This window comes from Lycium barbarum, chromosome 9 (genome assembly GCF_019175385.1).
Source record: "Lycium barbarum isolate Lr01 chromosome 9, ASM1917538v2, whole genome shotgun sequence".
Taxonomy (NCBI): domain Eukaryota; kingdom Viridiplantae; phylum Streptophyta; class Magnoliopsida; order Solanales; family Solanaceae; genus Lycium; species Lycium barbarum.
Window position 1 is genome coordinate 107543573 of NC_083345.1, and position 22288 is coordinate 107565860.

Here is a 22288-nt window from a genome sequence, read left to right on the forward strand (position 1 = left end):
CATCTTAGTCACTCCCGGATGAATGGACTAGTAAGAGCTGTGGGCCTTAGATAAGATCAACTGAATCAGATCACCAACACGTGGAACGCATACGCATCCCCTAATCCTCAGAATACCCTCAGAATCAATCACGGCTTCCTTGGCCTCACCCCACGACACACTATCTCGGATCTTGCTCAACTGAGAATCCTCAAACTGATGAGCCTTGATCCGATCTAATAACGATGATCTCGCCTCTATACAAGCCAAAATCCTGCCCGGGATCGAGATGTCGAGACGGACAAAACTGCTGGCCAGAGTCTGAACCTCCATGGCTAACATACGCTCGGAAACAACCAATCGAGCTAAACTCCCCATACTCACTGCCTTGCGACTCAAAGCATCAGCCACCACATTGGCTTTACCAGGGTGATACAGAATAGAGATGTTGATGTGCCAGGAAATTATGGCACATTTGACACTCTTTTACAAGAAGTTTTACTTGTTTTTAGGCAAGTATGTATTGTTTTGATGTGTTTTTGTCATGTTTCAGGTAAATCGGAAAGTTCGGGTTCAAGAATTAGAAGTTAAAGAAAAGTTGCACTGAAGCTTATTTTCATGGTCCGCGGAAAGATGTACGGACCGTATCTGTGGTCGTACAAAAGCTGGAAAATCAACAGAGTGTCGCAGTGGAGAGATGTTGAACCACGAACACTTATACAGACCGTACAATATTGTACGGGCCGTATAAGCGGATGTGATGAAGGTTGGAAGAAGTTTCACGGGCACGATTTCACGAGCCGTATAAAGTTATACGAACCGTGGAATGCCAGTTCGTATTGTCTCTGCAGACACAAGGATGAAGGCCGTATAAGTCTTATATGGTCCGTGAAAAGTTGTACGGACCGTATAAGTACCGCCTAGGACTTAAGTGCAAATTCTGTAATTTTACGTTTTTGAAACCTATAAATAGTCCATTGTAGGGTTTTAATTATCATCAAGTATTATATTTTGACTTTTGGCTTTGAACATTAAATACTCTCTAGTTTTTGAAGGTTCAAACATCAATTCAAGTATTATCAATTCCTCTTTTCTTCCAAAGTAAGCAATTATGAATTCTTCAATTTCTTATTTCTTGTTCTTTGTCATGAGTAGCTAAATCCCTTACTAGGGTTTTGAACCCAATGATGGGTGTTTTGTGATTGGGTTTTGTGATTGATATACACATAATGGATTATTAGGGTTTGTTTATTCTTCATTTTTCATTCATAATTAATGGTTGCAAACATTGATTAAAGCCACAAACCTTGATTTATTTGGAAAAATAATTAGGGTTGGTAAGAATAAATAACAAGGACTCAAAGGTTTAAACTTAATTTAATAAATTCACTTAGGAATAAGAAGAATTTACTTGACATGATTAATCGTTCTTCATATTTAATTTCTTATATTTGGGAAAATCATAGAAAGAGATAATCTTTATTTATTGGGAATAGTCGAGATTCATATAGAGTTAAGTGCATTCATATAATGATCCATTAGAAGTATATCAAGATCAATACCCATGATCATACACTCCATCTAACGGGGACACAACCTTAGTTTCTTTTTACCATAAATTACCACCCAAAGCAATTAGTTAGAAATTAGTCATAAAACACCAACTTTTACCAAAATCATCGGATGAAGACATTAGACCTAAATTTAGCATTCTACGACTTTAGTAACCTTTTCGCACCATATTCCCTGTGGGATTCAACCCCAACCTTGTTGGGTTACTATATTTGACAACGTCCGCGTTATACCATTAATAGGTGTAATTTGAGCGTATCAAATTTTGGCGCCGCTGCCGGGGAATACAGTTTTGAAATTACTAAATAGTGTTTGCTTTGATTGAAGTCTTTTGCCTATTCCATCACACCTTATTTGCTACTCTGTGTAAATAGCCCATTGTAGGATTTTAATTATCATCAAGTATTATATTTTGACTTTTGGCTTTGAACATTAAATACTCTCTAGATTTTGAAGGTTCAAACATCAATTCAAGTATTATCAATTCCTCTTTTCTTCCAAAGTTAGCAATTGTGAATTCTTCAATTTCTTATTTCTTGTTCTTTGTCATGAGTAGCTAAATTCCCTTACTAGGGTTGTGAACCCAATGATGGGTGTTTTGTTATTGGATTTTGTGATTGATATACACATAATGGATTATTAGGGTTTGTTTATTCTTCATTCTTCATTCATAATTAATGGTTGCAAACATTGATTAAAGCCACAAACCTTGATTTATTTGGGAAAATAATTAGGGTTGGTAAGAATAAATAACAAGGACTCAAAGGTTTAAACTTTGTTTAATAAATTCACTTAGGAATAAGAAGAATTTACTTGACATGATTAATCGTTCTTCATATTTACTTTCTTATATTCAGGAAAATCATAGAAAGAGTAATCTTTATTTATTGGGAAATAGTAGAGATTCATATAGAGATTAAGTGCATTCATATAATGATCCATTAGAAGTATATCAAGATCAATACCCATGATCATACACTCCATCTAACGGGGACACAACCTTAGTTTCTTTTTACCATAAATTACCACCCAAAGCAATTAGTTAGAAATTAGTCATAAAACACCAACTTTTACCAAAATCATCGGATGAAGACATTAGACCTAAATTTAGCATTCTACGACTTTAGTAACCTTTTCGCACCATATTCCCTGTGGGATTCAACCCCAACCTTGTTGGGTTACTATATTTGACAACGTCCGCGTTATACCATTAATAGGTGTAATTTGAGCGTATCAAATTTTGGCGCCGCTGCCGGGGTATACAGTTTTGAAATTACTAAATAGTGTTTGCTTTGATTGAAGTCTTTTGCTTATTCCATCACACCTTGTTTGCTACTATGTGTAAACCAGGTGAATATGAATCAGAATCAGGAAAATCAACGTGCTGGTAACTAGGGGAATCGGTTGAACAATCAGGCAAACGAATCAGATGATGAGAATATTTTTGTTGATCTTGTTCCAGAGGAGGACTGCATCTGCTATTGTTCAGCCTCGAGTTGTAGCTGCTAGCGTGAAAATTGACTCCTCTCTATACCAGTTGTTGAAGCTTGAGGGATACTTTCGGAACTCTACCGAGAATGACCCTCAACATCATTTGCAAAATTTTGTGGATGTGTGTGCTAATCACATCCAGAACAACATTCCACAAGATGCTATTCGGTTGAGGTTATTCAAATACTCCTTAACTAGAGAGGCAAGAACATGGTTTGAGAAGCTGCCCCGAAATTCGATTACTTCATGGGCAGAGATGGTGACTGCTTTTCTCATAAAATGGTACCCCCCTAGCAAAAAGGCTGAAATTCGTGACAAGATCTATGAATTTAAGTAGCGACTGGGGAAACAACTATATGAAGCCTGGGAGAGATTCAAGGAGTATTTGCAGAAGAGTCCGAATCATGGTTTTACGGATAACATATTAATGGAGAAGTTCTACCGAGGGCTAGATCCAGTAACACAGTCAATTGCTAATAATGCAGCTGATGATTGTTTCATGAATAAATCTTATCGACGAGTGACCAACATACTTAACAAGCTGACAACTCATAATCAGGCTTGGCACTCAAACAATGCTGATGTGGTACCATATGCTAGTGCTATGATCCAGAATATAGTAAAGGAGAATCAAGATACCCAGCAAACATTGGCAGAACTTGCAACAAATATTTTCTTGCTAACGAAGAAGTTTGATGAATCCCAGATAAAAAAGGTAAATGTTTGTGAGGATGATACAATTTTGCCAAAAGGGATGTAACATACTCAAGATGGTACGTTCCATGATGGGCCCCCTATGCAGGTTGAAGATGCTAATTAAGTTAATAACTCTCAAGGGGGTTACCAAAGACAGAACTACCAAGGTGGATATCAGAATCAGAATCAATGGAGACCTCAGCAAGGTCAAGGTGCTTATAACAACTCTAGGAACTACAATAATAATTATGGTGGTGCGAACCAAGGGAGCTACAACAACAGTAAAAATTTTGGGAACAAGAGTTCCAATCTTTATATACCATCGAAAGGGCAGTCAACAGAGCAAGGTAGTTCGAAGTATGAATCAATGCTTGTGAAGATTCTGGCCAATCAGTTTAAGTCTGAGAGGACTTTATCTGGGCTGACAAAGACAGTGGGTTCCCATACAGCGGCTATTCAGAAGCTTTAGGCACAGATGAGGGATATTTTTAGAGAGCAGCACCCTCCTAAAAAGGGAGGACTTCCAAGTGACACTATTCCAAATCCAAAGAATAGGGGAGGCGGTGTGGACCGTGTGTTTGCCATCACTACTAGGAGTGGTAAAATACTCCAAGGGGCTGATGAGAAGGTGATTGATCTTGAGCCGATAGATGAAGAGGATGAAGTGCAGTCTGAAGCACCCATTATAGCTGATGAGAATCCTACTGACAAGAAGGTTGCTGATATTCCAGAGATTGTAAAGGAAGCTGATAACACGAGCAAGCAGACTATAAAAGGGGCTCTCCGCCCTTTGACTTAGCTTTTCAAGTCTAAACCTCCCTTTCCTCAGAGGTTGGTAAAGAAGAAGGAAGATGCTAAGTTCGAGAAGTTTTATGATCAGTTAAAGCAGTTATCTCAAAATTTTCCCTTCTTGGAAGCTATCAAGGAGATGCCCGATTTTGCTAAATATTTGAAGGACCTGCTGACCAAGAAGAAAACAGTTCAATATGAAACCGTGAGTTTGACTCACACTGTTAGTTCCATCATCTCAACTACTACTGTTCAGAAAAAGGGAGATCCTAGGGCGTTCACCATTCCGCGTTTTGTTGGGCAACATGATTTTGCTCGAGCTTTGTGTGATAATGAGGCGAGTATTAATCTGATATCTTTTACCATATACAAACAATCAGGTTTGGGGATGCCAAGGACGACAACTATGAGGTTACAAATATTTGATAGGTCTATCAAAAGACCCGTTGGGGTGGTTGATGATGTACTTGTTCGGGTTGGTAATTTTATGTTGCCCGCTAATTTTGTGATTCTTGACTGTGCTGTTGATCGGGACATTCGTATTATTCTGGGGAGACCTTTCCTTGCTACAGGGAGAGCTCTGATGGATTCGAAAAAATAATGAAATCAAGTTCTGAGCCAACAATGAAGAAGTTACTTTTCAAGCTAGCAAGGGGATGAAGTTACCAAGTGCTTACGAGAGTATTTTGGTAATTGATTCGTTTGATGTTGTTGATGAAGCAGTAGAGTTCAAGATGGAAGAAGAAAGTTTGGGTGAAGCTCTAGCTGGTATTCTTGTGAACTTTGATGCTGAGGATATGGAAGGTTATGTGGAGACAGTTAATTCACTTGTTCGGTTGGGGTCTTATTCTTACCACCCAAAGAAGCTGAATCTTGATCTCGAAAATAGAACAACTCCTCCAGCAAAGCCTTCGATCATTGAGCCACCTATGTTGGAGCTTAAGAAGCTCCCATCACATCTGAAATATGAGTTCCTTGGTCCGGACAATACATTACCGGTGATTGTTTCAGCCCTACTGAATGAGGAGCAGATTCTACAGTTTTTGGAGGTGTTGAGGGAGTATAGGCGTGCTATTGGTTGGACCATAGCAGACATTCGAGGTATTCCATCTGGGATCTGTGAGCACGAAATCCAGTTGGAAGAGGATAGCAAACCGAGTGTAGAGCATCAGAGGCAACTAAACGAGAATATGCAAGAGGTCGTCAAGAAAGAGATCATCAAATGGTTGGATGCGGGAGTGGTTTACCTAATTCCTGATAGTAAATGGGTGAGCCCAGTCCAATGTGTTCCTAAGAAGGGCGACATCACTGATGTGCCGAATGCAAAGAATGAGTTGATCCCAACTAGAACTGTCACCGGATGGAGAGTTTGCATCGACTATCGCAAGCTCAACTCAGCCACATACAAATACCATTTCCCTATGCCTTTTATTGATCAAATGCTTGATCGGCTAGCGGGGCGTTCCTACTATTGTTTCCTTGGTGGTTATTTGGGCTACAATCAGATCAACATTGCTTTAGAAGATCAGGAGAAGACTACTTTTACTTGTCCTTATGGGACGTTTGCATTTAGCCAGATGCCTTTTGGTTTGTGTAATGCACCAGCCACTTTTCAGAGGTGCATGATGTCAATCTTCTCTGACATAGTAGAGGACTTCTTGGAAGTGTTCATGGATGACTTCTCTATTGTTGGGGATTCGTTTGAAGATTGTCTAGGCCATCTGGGTCAAATGTTGAAAAGATGTGTGGAGAAAAATCTCATGCTAAATTGGGAGAAGTGCCATTTTATGGTGAAAGAAGGGATCGTCGTTGGTCACAAAATCTCTGAAAAGGGAATTGAGGTCGATCAAGCGAAAATTGATGTGATTGCAAAACTTCCACCACCTATCTCAGTCAAAGGTGTCCGAAGTTTCTTGGGACATGCTGGGTTCTACAGGCGTTTCATCAAAGATTTCTCTAAGATTGCTAACCCAATGTGCAAGCTTCTTGAAAAAAAGGCTAAGTTTGTGTTTGACGATAAGTGTCGGAAGGCGTTTGAGGAGTTAAAAGAGTGTCTCTCTACTGCCCCTATTATTGTTACTCCTGACTGGTCCTTGCTATTTGAACTGATGTGTGATGCTAGTGGTTTTGCAATAGGTGTTGTGCTTGGGCAGAGGCATAATAAAATTATGCACCCGATCTATTATGCAAGCAGAACACTAAATGTTGCCCAGATGAATTACACAGTGACGGAGCAAGAGCTGCTTGCCATTGTGTTTGCTTTTGAGAAATTTCAGGCCTATTTGTTGGGTTACAAAGTCGTGGTATACACTGATCATGCAGCACTGAGATACTTTATGGCAAAGAAGGAATCAAAGCCGCGACTGATCTGATAGGTATTATTGCTGCAAGAATTTGATTTTGAGGTGAAGGATCGCAAGGGCACCGAGAATCAGGTTGCTGACCATCTATCTCCGCTTGAAGAGGCTGGGAGACCTTCTGATGAGCTAGATATAGATGATGCTTTTCCAAACAAGAGGGTGTTGGCTGTGTCAATGGAGGTAGCACCGTGGTATGCTGACATTGCCAATTATTTGGTAACAGGCATAGTTCCAGAAGATATCAAAGCTTACCAAAAGAAGAAGTTCTTGCGGGATGCTCGGCAGTACTATTGGGACGAGCCTTACTTGTTCCGAACATGCGCTGATAACATCATTCGGCGTTGTGTTCCTGAAAGTGAAGTGATGGCGATTCTAAAGGCGTGCCATGACTCTCCTGTTGGGGGTCACCATAGTGGTAACCGGACTGCGGCTAAGTTACTTGAATGCGGTTATTACTGGCCGACCATCTTTCATGATGCCAATTTATTAATTCGGTCTTGTGATCAATGTCAGAGGCAAGGGAATATAGGCAGAAGGCAAGAGATGCCTATGAATTTTGTTATGGAGGTAGAAGTGTTCGATGTCTGGGGGATTAACTTTATGGGACCCTTTGTGAGCTCGGGTGGCATGAAATATATCTTGGTTGCTGTAGATTACGTGTCAAAATGGGTAGAAGTGGTGGCTTTACCTAATAACGAGGCCAAGAGTGTTATGGGATTCCTCAAGAAGAATATATTTACTCGCATTGGCACTCCGAGGGCTATAATCAGCGATGGTGGGTCCCACTTTTGTAATAGAGCTTTTGCAGGATTGATGGAGAAATATGGTGTAAAACATAGGGTGGAAACACCTTATCATCCTCAGACAAGTGGGAAAGTTGAAGTATCCAATTGGGAGATCAAGAGTATTCTAGCAAAAATAGTGAATGCAAATAGAACTGGTTGGGCCCGCAAGCTCGATGATGCTCTATGGGCATATCGAACTGCTTTCAAGACTCCAATTGGGACTTCACCATTCAAGCTTGTTTTCGGAAAAGCTTGTCACTTGCCGGTTGAACTTGAACACAAGGCTATGTGGGATTTGAAGAAATTTAATATGGATTGGGAAGAAGCGACCAAGCTCAGGTTGTTTCAACTAAATGAGATGGATGAGTTTCGGTACCAGGCATATGAGAGTGCAACACTATATAAAGAAAGGATGAAGCAATACCATGATAAGAAAATGCTGAAGCGAGAGTTTTATAAGGGTGACCCTGTCTTGCTGTTTAACTCTCGGTTGAAGTTACTACCGGGTAAGCTAAAATCAAGGTGGTCTGGTCCGTTTTAGGTGGTAGGTGTTTCGCCCCATGGAGCGATTGAGTTGAAGTCCGGAGATGGAACTCGGACATTTAAGGTGAATGGGCAGAGGTTGAAGCACTATCACGGGATGGTTTCGGAAGATAGAATTGTTGACCGATACCGGTTGAAGCACCTCGGAACGAACAATGATCTGGTGTACGCAGGTAAGGAGTGAATGTCTACCACCGTCGTGCCGCGACGTTAAATCAAGCGCTTCTTGGGAGGCAACCCAAGTGTAATGTTATTTTCATTCTTGTTTCTGTTTGAATATAGGGTAACGTTTGTTTTAGTGCAGTAAAAAAAATAACCAAAAAAAAAGAGTTGCAGAAAAATCACTGAAGCCTGGAAGAAACCAGACTTATACGGACCGTATAATATTATACGGACCGTATAATCCAGCCGTGGAAGGTAAGGAAATCAGGCAGAACACTGTTTGAAGACATCCTCCAAATACGATCATTTTCACGAACCGTATAATATTATTTGGGCCGTATCAATGATTGTGTAATTAGGACGTGCTCAAACGTGGGTTAGTGAAGAAAATTGATGTTACATGGACCGTATAATTTTATACGACCCGTATAACTAAGAAAACAAATTCGCGAACAGAGGGTTTTTAAACCTTCCACTTGCCTGGTTATTTTATCATTTACACTCCCTCCATTAACCCCCACGATCACCCACAACCCATCCACCTTCACCCACTCGAATTCCACCTTCCCAAAATCCATAAATTCATCCAAGCAGCCATAAACACCCAGAAAAATTCATCTCCACATTCCACAAACCCTCTGTTCAAGATTAAAAATTATGTTTTTCTTTTCTCTTTCTGCCATTGTTTTGCACAAAGTGTTCTTCAAGGACCCTTCTAAAAATCGTCAAAGCACAGGTATGTGAATTCGAAATTTTGCTTAAATTGGTGAAAATCTTGTGTTGGATATTGGTATACTTAAGATGTTATTAAAATTTTCCATGGTTAATGATTTTCTAAAATACGAATGAGCATAATAGGTTGTTATAAACTCATGGGGTAATTCAACACTCTAATGAGGCGGAGGGCATTTCAAATGAAGAATCTAAATTTTGGACTCGGATGTTGTTATGCCCACCAATACAATGCCTTAAGAATGCTAATGAATTGTAAAATAGGAAAAATGGGTGAAGTCTGAGTAACCCCACCCCCGTAAGAATTGAAACCATGGAATACTGTGTATGTGATGATTTGCTGTAACCAAAAAGTCGTATAGGATTGACGGGTTGGTGGAAGCCCTTGTTTTTGAATTGCACGAACCAGCCTGTTATACGGACCGTATAATGTTATACGGTCAGTGAAACTAGTTCGTGGTTCACAAACAGGTCTCTGAGTAGTCTGTTGCCCACATACCCTGACTTATACGGTCCGTATGTTATTATACGGACCGTATAAGACTTATACAACCAAAAAAAAAATTGTTTGACACAGAGAGAACTATGTTTTCAGTCAGCTGTTACTTCTGAGATTCATCACTAACATAGGTTCTTTTGCAGGTATGGTTCAAAAACTCAATGTACGAAGGGATACGGGGCCTCGAGCTGTTAGGGGCCAAGGTCGAGCTCGCGACCAACCAGAGACAGACCTTCGCTTGCGGGATGAGGGCTCGGACGATAAGGCCATACCAGTGAAAAAGGTCAGGGGGGTTAGCAACCCTCAACCCCCAACCCCCAACCATGACTCCTTCCGCCTCGGAGGGAGGAGAAAAATCTGGGGAAGCTAAAACGGAGATAAGTGACTCCTCAGATGATGAGGGAAATTCGACCAAGTGTGTCTCGTCTAAGCTGACAGAAAATCGAGCTCTAAACTCTGATGCTTCAGCAGACTCAGCACACGGCAAGCGCTGGTTGGTTCTACGAAGTAAAACACTACCAGAGGATGCTTTGCAGTTTGGAGTTCCGGGGTCAAAGGAGTTGTACGAGAAGGGTCTGTCTACTATCAAACGTGGGGGTAAGCCAAATTGAAGTATATGGGAAGAGAGGCAATTGGTGTTCGAGGGTCTTGAGGCTCTTCCTAACACAACCGAAACACTCCGATTCTACTGGTTAAGGGTGTTTGCTGAACCTGCTGGGGAGTTTTGCCCAGAGATTGTGCGGGAGTTTTATGCCAACAACGGGGATGAGTTGTTGAGGATGAAAAAACCCAGTCAGACTAATACTGCTCTCCCGTTGCTTGATGAAATTACGGTGCAAAATGTCAAGGTTGACATCTCAGCTGAGGCTATCAACAGAATTTATTTCGGGGATGACTTTCAGGAACCGGAGGATGAGAAAGAGTACTTCGATAAGTTAAATCACTAAAATCATCGGTCGGTGATCAAATGGTTAGCAGTGGTAATTTTTCACCCGGAGGTAGAATGGGTGACCCAGCAGAGCCCAAAGATTGTCAAGGGCTCACTCAATAAGGAAGCTCGATTCTGGTGGCACCTGATGAGGTATAGACTGTTAGTGACCCAGAATGACAATACAATCACGGTTTCCCAGGCAGTGTGCATTGCATCAATAATGAGCCGGTATCCAGTGAACATGGGGCGTATGATAGCTGATGAAATTCGATGGAGAGCATCCCAGCCTATGACTTCATTGGCATTCCCGTGTCATATCACGGAGCTGTGCAGGTGAGCTCAGGTTGTCGGCATTCCTGATCGGGGCCAATGCACCAAAAATAAGAAGTTTGGGGACTGGCGAAAGGGTAAAAAAGGGGATGCACCGGAGATATTTGTGGTCCCACCTGATGCAGATATAGAGGCTCCACCCGAGTCCGAGTCTGGGGCCATGGGAGATGCTATTGCTACTGATCCGGAGATGCCTGAAGCTGGTAGTACAGATGCTACAGCTCAGACCCATTCCACTGATCCTAGTACTGTGACGGTTGAGGTGGCTGTACCACTGCCACTACTGATCCACCAACACCTACTGCCCCCGCACGCGCTATTTCTGCGGGTCCTACCACTTCAGCTGCTCCATCTCCTGCAGCGCCATCTGGAGTTGATTTGTTTACATTTTCGAGAGAAGGTTACCGAGAGTTAGCCTTCAAAACATTAAAGGCTGAAAAACAACTTGAGGTGATCTTGCAGCAGCTTAAGCCCCAAATAAATAAGCAAATCAACATTGCCAAGAGAGAGATTCGGGAGGAATATGCTCTGTCTCGCGAGGTTTTCCAAGCATGATTGGACGGGTTTGAGACGAGGTTGGTTGCTTTGGAGCAGTCAAAATCAGGGGGCAGTTCAGCTGCATTTAATACCGAATTGGGGAAGCTTAAGGCTGAATTAGACACGCTGAAGGCGCGTGAGCGAGTAGAGGAACCTGTTCTGGCACCACACACCAACATGGAGATTGATATCCCGGTCCAGAACCTGCTCGACTCTGAGGATGAAGGAGAGAAAGGAGAAAAGGCGCGGGGGAAACGGCCATTAGATGCCATAGTTAAGGATGTGAATGAGAGTAACAAGAGGCTGCACAAACTGGAGGAGGAGATGGTGCGAGGCGCTGCTTTGAACTCATTGCGTGAAAACTATCCAGATCTAATGGGCGCGTCGGGCAGCCAGCCACGGGAGGCGACGCCTGATATTGCTGCGTCTGAGGCAGCACAGTCCCGAATGGAGGAACATAGCGCCTAGGGCGCCCAGGTATCCGTTACCATTTGTAATATTGTATCTAGAGTTGATGTATTGGGGACATTTCATGATCTTAAGTTGGGGGTAGGGGTACTTGATCAGGTTAATATTGTAAATATTTATTTAGGAACCCCCTCGGCTTTTCTTTACCAGAGTTCTTTTCCTGAGGGGTTTTATTTTGTTGAAACTGGCATGTTTAGGATGTTGCTTAGGTTGAGTAGAGTAGTTTTGACTTAATTGGTGTTGTTCTGTAACTGATGGCATGTTGTTATTGTTTGTTGGAAATTGTGGACCTCTCAAAAATTGAAAAATGCATACCTAGAACAGTTATTGGTTGACATGTTTGTTCTTTATATGACATTACTATTGTTAGGGTATTGTGTGTGACGAATGACTACTTAGGAGGTCACAAGTGTAAGAATAATTGTCCTTATGCCAATGTGCGTGTGAGTTGCTAGTTTGGTTCTGTTTATGCATGTATAATCCAGAACTTGCCCGGTTGGTCTTGTTTGAAATCCGAAATCTAGTTTGGTTGAGAAATGATCTTAGGCTTTCTTTGTATAAATAGTCACTTTGCCTAAATAAGCCGTACCAAATTGTAAATATCCCTAGTTTCCCTTTTTGAGCTTTTTTGACCTTTTCTTTGGCTAGCCAATTATGAAACCTTACCCTTTGTATAATTAATCCATCTTCGCACCCGTTCCCTCCTTGATGCTACTAGATAGATAAGGCAAAATTCCTAAGTTGAGGGTGAATTAAATGTGGAGTAGATGTGAAAAACATAAGTTGGGGTGGTGGAGTTTGTTGGTAGAGATTCGATGTGGTAGTTGCATATATAAACACTTATACGGACCGTACAATATTGTAGAGATGTTGAACCATGAACACTTATACGGACCGTACAATATTGTACGGGCCGTATAAGTGGATGTGATGAAGGTTGGAAGAAGTTTCACGGGCACGATTGCACGAGCCGTATAAAGTTATACGAACCGTGGAATGCCAGTTCGTATTGTCTCTGCAGACACAAGGATGAATGCCGTATAAGTCTTATACGGTCCGTGAAAAGTTGTACGGACCGTCTAAGTACCGCCTGGGACTTAAGTGCAAATTCTGTAATTTTACGTTTTTGAAACCTATAAATAATCCATTGTATGGGTTTTAATTATCATCAAGTATTATATTTTGACTTTTGGCTTTGAACATTAAATACTCTCTAGTTTTTGAAGGTTCAAACATCAATTCAAGTATTATCAATTCCTCTTTTCTTCCAAAGTAAGCAATTATGAATTCTTCAATGTCTTATTTCTTGTTCTTTGTCATGAGTAGCTAAATTCCCTTACTGGGGTTGTGAACCTAATGATGGGTGTTTTGTGATTGATATACACATAATGGATTATTAGGGTTTGTTTATTCTTCATTCTTCATTCATAATTAATGGTTGAAAACATTGATTAAAGCCACAAACCTTGATTTATTTGGGAAAATAATTAGGGTTGGTAAGAATAAATAACAAGGACTCAAAGCTTTAAACTTTGTTTAATAAATTCATTTAGGAATAAGAAGAATTTACTTGGCATGATAAATCGTTCTTCATATTTGGGAAAATCATATAAAGAGATAATCTTTATTTATTGGGAAATAGTAGAGATTCATATAGAGATTAAGTGCATTCATATAATGATCCATTAGAAGTATATCAAGATCAATACCCATGATCATACACTCCATCTAACGGGGACACAACCTTAGTTTCTTTTTACCATAAATTACCACTCAAAGCAATTAGTTAGAAATTAGTCATAAAACACCAACTTTTACCAAAATCATCGGATGAAGACATTAGACCTAAATTTAGCATTCTACGACTTTAGTAACCTTTTCGCACCATATTCCCTGTGGGATTCAACCCCAACCTTGTTGGGTTACTATATTTGACAACGTCCGCGTTATACCATTAATAGGTGTAATTTGAGCGTATCAGATGTCATAGTCCTTTAGGAGCTCCATCCATCGGCGCTGCCTGGAATTAAGATCCCTCTGAGTAAACACATGCTGAAGGCTACGGTGATTGGTAAAAACCTCACAATGGACACCGTACAAGTAATGCCTCCAAAGCTTCAAAGCGAAGACTATGGCCAATAACTCCAAATCATGGGTAGGATAATTCTTCTCGTGAACTTTCAACTAATCTGAAGCATAAGGTATCACAATACCGTACCCAAACCCATACGGGTAGCATCACAATATACCATGAAGTCCTTGCCCTCCACAGGTAAGGCTAGGATCGGGGTTGTGGTCAAAAGAAGCTTGAGCTTTTGAAAGCTCTCCTTACAATCATCCATCCACTGGATGGGAACATCCTTTTGAGTCAATCTAGTCAAGGACGAAGCAATGGCAGCAAAACCTTTCATAAATTTATGGTAATAACTGGTCAACCCCACAAAACTACGAATCTCGATAACAGTAGTGGGCCTCGCCCAACCCCTCACAGCCTCAATCTTCTGTGGGTCAACCATAATTCCCTCTTTGGACACCACATGACCCAAGAATGCCAGACTCTAACCATTCATCAAGGTCATAAATGCAGCTGGGGCATTGGTAAGCTCGAAAGACATCACTAGAAACTCATAGTGGCCATATCTCGTCCGAAATGCCGTCTTCGGAATATCCGCCGCCCTAATCTTCAACTGATGATAGCCGGAACGCAAATTAATCTTAGAAAACACCGAAGCACCCTGAAGCTGGTCAAGTAGATCATCAATACGAGGCATAGAGCAATTGTTCCGGATAGTGACTTTGTTCAACTGGCGGTAATTAATGCACATTCTCATGGTCCCATCTTTCTTCTTTACAAATAACACTAGAGTACCCCAAGAGGAGACGTTCGGTCTAATGAAGCCCTTGCTCAATAAATCCTGCAATTGTTCCTTAAGTTCTCTTAACTCGGCAGGTGCCATTCGATATGGTGGGATGGAAGTAGGACTAGTACCCGAGTCCACGTCGATACAGAAATCAATGTCACGATCGGGTGGCATACCCGGCAAATCTGATGGAAATAACTCCGCAAACTCGCTCACAATAGGAATAGACTCAAGGGGTGGAAATGCAACAGTCGTATCACGAATATGCACCAAATACGCTAAACACCCCTTACTTACTAATTTCTTCGCCCGAAGGAAGGAAATAATCTTCTTCAGAACGGGACTAGGGTTACCTCTCCATTCAAGCCTAGGGATGCCTGGCATGGCTAAAGCGACTGTTTTGGCGTGACAATCCAAGATCGCATGATAAGGAGAAAGCCAGGACATACCCAATATAATATCAAAGTCCACCATATCCAGAATCATCAAATCTACCCAGGTGTCATACCCCATAAAAGTAACTAAACAAGACCGGTAGACTCGATCAACAACCACATAATCTCCGACTAGAGTAGACACATGAACATGTATATCTATGCTATCACAGGGTGAATCCCAACCAATGGCATGAAATGCAGATACATACGAATAAGTGGATCCAGGATCAAATAACACAGATGCTGCTCTATGACGCACAGAAATGGTACCTAAGATCACAGCATCTGAGGCCTCTGCCTCGGCCTACCAGGATATGAGTAACAATGGGCTCCACCACGACCGGTCTGGGATCCCCCTCTTGAACTCTGAGTACCACCTCTAGCTGGCTGGGACCCATCTCTAGAACCATGGGAAGTACCGCGACCTGACTGAGCACCGCCTCTCTGAGAAGTCCCTCATCGACCATCGGATGATATAGGAGTCCTCGGCGGTTGATAATCTCGCCTAGGTCAGGGGCATCTCTTGTCAATATGCCCAACCTCCCCACAAGAGAAACAGGTAAGAGGATTCGAGTGCTGATACACGAAAACTGAAGACCTGGATGAAGCGGTCCTATCTACTGGTCTGGAGAACGAGCTCTCAGGAGCTCTCTGCCTAGGCGGCTCACTAGAGGGAGCCGGTAATGCTGAATGCACGGGATGATTGGAATAGGGCTGAGGTGGACTCGAAAACTGACCGGCGCCCCTCGTACCAGAACCCCCAAAGCTGCCAGTCTGACGTGGCCTCTTGTCATCACCACTACTAGCACGGGCCTTGGCGCCCTCAACCATCGAAGCACGCTCCATAATGGATTGGAAGGAAGCCCCTATAGACTCCATCTGAAGACAAGGAATCTGTAGAGAGCCCACTAGTCCTCCAACAAAGCGCCTGATCCTATCAGCCTCGGTAGGAATTAACGAAGTAGAGTATCGGGCCAAATAGAGGACTCTAAGGACATGCCTCTCTGCTCAAGGTGTACAAACTGCTCAAGGACATATCAAGAATAAACTCATAAGCATCCTCAGACGAAGTACCAGAGAACCTCAGTGGCTCTAACTTCCTGAACCTCCCCACCAAGTCCTGATCAGCAGCAGTCATAACGGCGACATCCATGGGCCTAATATCCTCCCAGGGGCAGGTATAGCATCAATGTCGGGAGCCATAGCTGTGGCGAGATGTGCTACCCGTGTAGGTCCCTGCTCAGGGGTCTGCGTCCCAACTCTAGTCTGTGAACCCCCGCCGGGAGTAGTAGCACCGGCGGCCGCCTGCTGAGCATCAAGGTGAAGTAGGATCCTGGTCATAGTGTCATGCACGGCCTGGTCAGAAGTAACCTCAGGTTGTGTCCGAGCTGGGGCCACACCATCCTTTGCGGTCTGGTCTCTACTCGGCTGATACTCGGACTCGGGAGATGGAGACCTCTCTCGTCGCTGGCAAAGACCTCGGATGCTATCAATATAACTCGCTCTCCGGCAAATACCTCGGAAGCTATCAATATAACTCATTCTCCGGCAAAGACCTCGGAGGCTATCATTAATACTCGCTTTCCGGTAAAGATCTCGGAAGCTATCAATAACATTCCCTCTCCGACAAAGACCTCGAAGGCTATCAATCACTTTCTCATCATTATAACAAATCATGCATGAAAATGGATGGTATGCCAATGCATGGAAATCAATTCAACAATATTGTAAATCACAGAACCAATAGATCTATATCATAAACGCCGAACACAACTCAAGTTATTAATATATAATCCTTCCCTTTTCATGAGATACGTAAAGTATCAAGCAACTAGAAAGATTATTCAAAAATCACAAATTAGTAACAAACATGGTGGCAAGCCCACACAACAACAACCATACCAAACCAGTGGATTTGACACGACAACCATGCCTGAAGACCTCCGATGCTTTCCCTGTCAATATCTACCATTACATATGATTATCTAATCGGTGTCTAACAAAGGTAAGCCATAACCTACCTCGCAGGCTGTCACGACCCATTCTAGCCTAGGTCATGCGGGCACCTACCATTCCCACCTAGGTAGGCGAACCCTTAACTCAACGTTCACAATCAATAAATATAATAAAATAGCGGAAGAAGTAAATGACGTATGTCTCACAATATAATATAATATAGATAAGTGCGGAAATAAACGAATCCACCCCAGTATCTGGTCTGGTCATGCAAGATCATCTAAATCCGAATACTAAGGTTTGAATAATAATACATAAAATGTCTCAAATCATGCCTTGAGTGAAAAGTAAGACATACGCAAAAGAAGTGTCTTCGAGGTCAGCGGACGCTATGCTCACCCTGGAAAACTCAAATAGAAGCTGAGGAGTCGATCAGCCATGAGTCAAAGAAGTAGATCCGGCCTGATACTCTGCATTCATAAAAGAGTGCAGCGAGTGCAGGTCAGTACAAACAACAGTACTGGTAGGCAACATAGGCCGACTAAGCATAGTTAACACAATTCAAAAGATAACACAAGTAAACAAGTAAACCAATCACGCATGGAACAATATAATCGTAATCGAGTATCTATCAACACCTATGTAAGTATCAAACCCCAATATAATAAATCTGAGTATATCTAATCCTGGCACAATCAACAAAATAGAATCAACAACACAATCCATCACAATACAGTCATCACGACATCTCACTCAAGTCATAATGCGATGCAATGCAATAATGGTATGAATGTGATGCCATGCCATGCTATGCAAATGAGATGTGCACATATACTCCGTACGGAAATATCAACATCCCGACAGCACAACCCAGTGTGACTCGCGAAGGCTGAGTGCCACCCATCCTAGATCTTTGCCAAACAGACAGACGGGACCCTGGCTAATTGCTCACAAGGGGAGTCACATTGGCACCACTCTGGGGGACCTGCGGAGCCCATGCACTACAATCGATCCAGGATAACATCGGAATAGGCCATGCAACAACGATGCCCGAATATAACCATCGCACACCGGCCTCTTTACAATTACTCAAAAGAGTTGTCAAATATCGTTTTCATAAATTAACGATTCCGAAATTGAACCTTGGACCTCGGCCTCCTCACAATCACTCAAGTAAAAGAGTTTATCACGTATCAGTTTCATTTAAAAAACGATTCTGGAATGGATCTTCAGACATCAGCCTTTTTCACAATCACTCAAATAAAAGAGTTTATCAAATATCAGTTTCGCTCAATCAACGATACCGGATCATCACCGGATATCGGCCATGCATGATAATATGAGAGGATGTATGCAATGCATATGTAAATCATCACCAAGCAAGCTCAATATCACAAGTACCTCAACAGGGTACGCCAACAATGTATCACATCACAATACCAATAGTGGGTATACCAACATATATCAATAACTCAAGTACCAACAATGGGTACGCCAATAATGTATCATAGTACAAATACCAACAACGGGTATGTCAATCCTATCCAAATCAGGACAACAAGCGACATTCGCTATCTACCAACTACACATGGCATCAAGCCAACACAATTAAGCAATCAAACGCATATAACGGGGTGGCTAGTCCCAACACACATCAGGGCCCAACCTAAGGCAATATCCATCCCACTTCGCACCCGAAAGTTCAAATGTTGTCTCCGACATCATAATCTAAATATGTGATTCACTATACTAAGTCTCACCAAAGGTAAGCCATAACCTACCTGGACTGCCGAACAACAACACCAACAAGTCACCCTATCGCCTTGCCCTTCCTCTGAAGCTCAGAACCAAAGTAGTCTAAGAATAATCGAATTCTAAACTAGAAATCACGAATAATGATACTAATATTGCTATGATATCAATTAGGTCCAATTTAGCCCTAGAAATTAGGGAAACGAGCCCACAAGGGCGAAACAGGAAATTCACGGGTAAAATACCAAATTGAGTCCTAGGTAATCATAACCCAATAATTAATTGTTGATTTAGCTCAAGAATTATCCCCAAATCTGATTTCTAGTAAAAACCCCCCAAATTGGGTATGAACCCTAATTCTCCAAATCCGAAATTCACGTTAAAAGTGGAAGATATGGGTTACTAAGCTTAGACTCGTCATATTTTAGTATTAACATCATCAATTTTATCAATTATAACCCTAGGGAGAAGTCTTCCAAAACCCTTCTTCAAATTCTACTTCTAAGGGATTGAAAAGGGAAGGGATGATTCTAAGATGATAATGGCTAAAGAGAAGTAAGTGATTAGACCAAGCGTTACCTTCAAGAAATTCCTCAATTTCTCCCCAAGAACATCCTTCCCAATCTCCAATATCGAGTTATGACATAATGAGGGTCTAAGTCTTATTTTAAGACACATTTAATGAAATTCCCCTGCCCGTGATTGCCACGGCGCTGTTGCAATGGTTGGGACACCGCTGCAGCGATGAGGCCCATTTTACTCATGACCGCCCCAGCAGTCACTACACCGCCATAGCGGTACCACTGGGGCGGCTCTGGTGCCGCCGTTGCGGGCACCAGACACCAGACACCAGAAATCCCCAAATTTTCTATGCCTTACACAGGCCGAACAGGTTCCACAAACCTCAAGCAAACGCCTTTCTCATCCGGAGAGCCTCAGAACGATCAACGTCTATCAAATATGCATTCTACATTAGAATACGAATCCAAGAATATCCATAATGCCATGCTTCTAAAAGGTAACTAAAAGTTTCCCCGGGTCCACAAGGGCAAAATCGGAACTTTAAGTTAAATTCACTCTACTCATAGTCTAATTTGTCATAATCTTAATTATCATCAATTTCTAATCACAAATGAGCCTTCGATTTCATTATTTACCCAAATCCCAAAATGTGCTAAAAACCCTAAATTAAATCATCTAAAATGAGGATTAAATTGGTAAATTTTTGCTAGAAATAGTTTGCCCAATGTTTAACAAGTCTAAATCCTCAAGATAGATTCAAAGGCCTAATTCTAAGCATCCAATCACCTATGACCCATACTTTTAGAAGTGGGTTCAAACCCTAAGTTTCTACCTTCAATCATGAAAGGAAAGATACAATAATGTAAGAGATCATTAATAATAGGGATAATTTTAGAGACCTCCCCTCAGGTTTCGCTCTGTAACACTCATTTCCCTTATGGTTTTACGATATTACGCATACCTCTCTTATTTTGATATTGTTGTAACAATTCTTTTTATCTATTATTATAAATGTTAATTATAATATGACACATTTACCCTTGCTGATATATATACTCCACCAGTAATTAATTTTAAGAAAAAAATCTTTAGAAATCAATATAAACTTACCAAAAATTATATGATAAGTCATATGGGGGTTGAGAAACCTTTATAGCCTAGAGCTGCTAGCGAAAAACTATGAGCAAAATTTATTGCACAACCTACTTTAGGCAAACGCGAGCAACATTTTTCGGGAACACATTCCTCTTGCTCGAGTTAACGTTCATCTTGAGTGTAATCCTTTTGTGAAATATTTTCCCGTAACACATTCCTCATATGTGTAACTCAAACTTATTATCCTTTGATCTGAATGATTTAAGAGTTTTATTATAAGATGATAATTTTAAAGTATAAGGGTAAGCCTGTCAAGTGGGCCGGGCCAGCCTGAACCCGGCCCACAACCGGCCCGGCCCAGGCCCACTAAGAGGTGTAAGGGGCTGGGCTAGGTAGGATTTATTAGGGGGCTGGGACGGACAAGGTGGACAGCCCACCAGCCCGGCCCACTAGTAGCCCAGGTGATGGCCCATCGGGGCACCGGCCCGGCCCGACCCACTTCAAATTAAAAAAAGAGAGATAAGTACTACATGTATTACTAATAATAAGTATTTTAAAAACATCGTATTCCAATAAATTAGGAGTCTCTTTTTATGGAGCACTTTAGTTTTCTTTAAAATTGTATTTTAAAGCTAGACAATCTTGTTTTCTCAACAAATATACCTTTGATACATTTTCAGTATATAGTATATATTAGATTGTGATAGTTTTATATAAAAGTAAAATTTCATTAGCATGTCATATATACTGTGAATACGTAGATTATATCAAATATAATACTCCATCCATTTCAATTTACGTGAACCTATTTCTTTATTAGTCCGTGACAAAAAGAATGACCCCTTTCGGTAGTTGGAAACAATTTACCTTTATGCAGTGATTTATAGCTACACAAAATATATGTGACTCATTGAACACCACAAGTTTAAAAGTCTTCTCTTCTTTCTTAAACTTCGTGTCCAGTCAAATAGACATATCAACATCTACATAAATAATTTAAAATAAAACTTAAAACTTAAATTGATAACATTGCAAATTCAAAACATACAAACTTGAACGGCGAAATATTGCAAATCAAAAGTTCAAAACATACAAATTAAACGGCTAACATCGATGGACAAATTTAAAGAAGAGATAAACTTCAAAGTTCAATTTCGTGCCTTTTCACAAGTGTCTACGCAACACACCGGTACCCCCCCCCCCCTCCACCCCCCCCCCTGATAGGCTAATACCCGACGCTCCGCACTTGTGGAGATATATGTCACCACAATGTTGACATTTAACATGTTCCTCATTTACTCGCTCAAAATGCATCCACACCGCACTTGAAGTTGATCTTCGAACTTGAGGAGAAGGTGGAGGTGAAGTAATGTACACTAGTTGAATAGAAAATTTAGATAAAGAGAGAATTGTGGAAGAATTGTGTGAAAATGAAGAAGAATGGAGGGGTATTTATAGTTTGAAAATATGACCAAAGTGTAGTTATTCATAAATTTAGGGGTTCAAATAAAATTAGCAACGACTAGTTTTTTAAATTTACAATGGCTAGCTTTTTGAATTTGACGACAACTAAACTTTTTTTTAATTTAGCAATTTTATCATTAGTTCAAATGTTAATTTGATTATTAGTACTAAATGTAAATGTCTATTTTTGTATTAGAACTTTAAAAAAAAAAAAAAAAAGGCCCGGCCCTGTAACATCCTAAATTTATTATTGGCATTTAAATAATCTTGCTCTTGTAGTAAATACTTTTTATTATTTTTCTTGAGTCTAAAATTTTACTTTGTGTT

General features: G+C 41.1%; 1 non-coding gene across 1 annotated transcript; it reads right to left on the reverse strand.

Annotated features, from left to right (window-relative positions):
- Positions 1 to 3347: 3347 nt before the first annotated feature.
- On the reverse strand, positions 3348 to 3453 carry LOC132612460 (small nucleolar RNA R71). The gene has a single exon (XR_009571819.1). It is a non-coding gene; the product is annotated as a small nucleolar RNA R71 (small nucleolar RNA).
- Positions 3454 to 22288: the final 18835 nt, after the last annotated feature.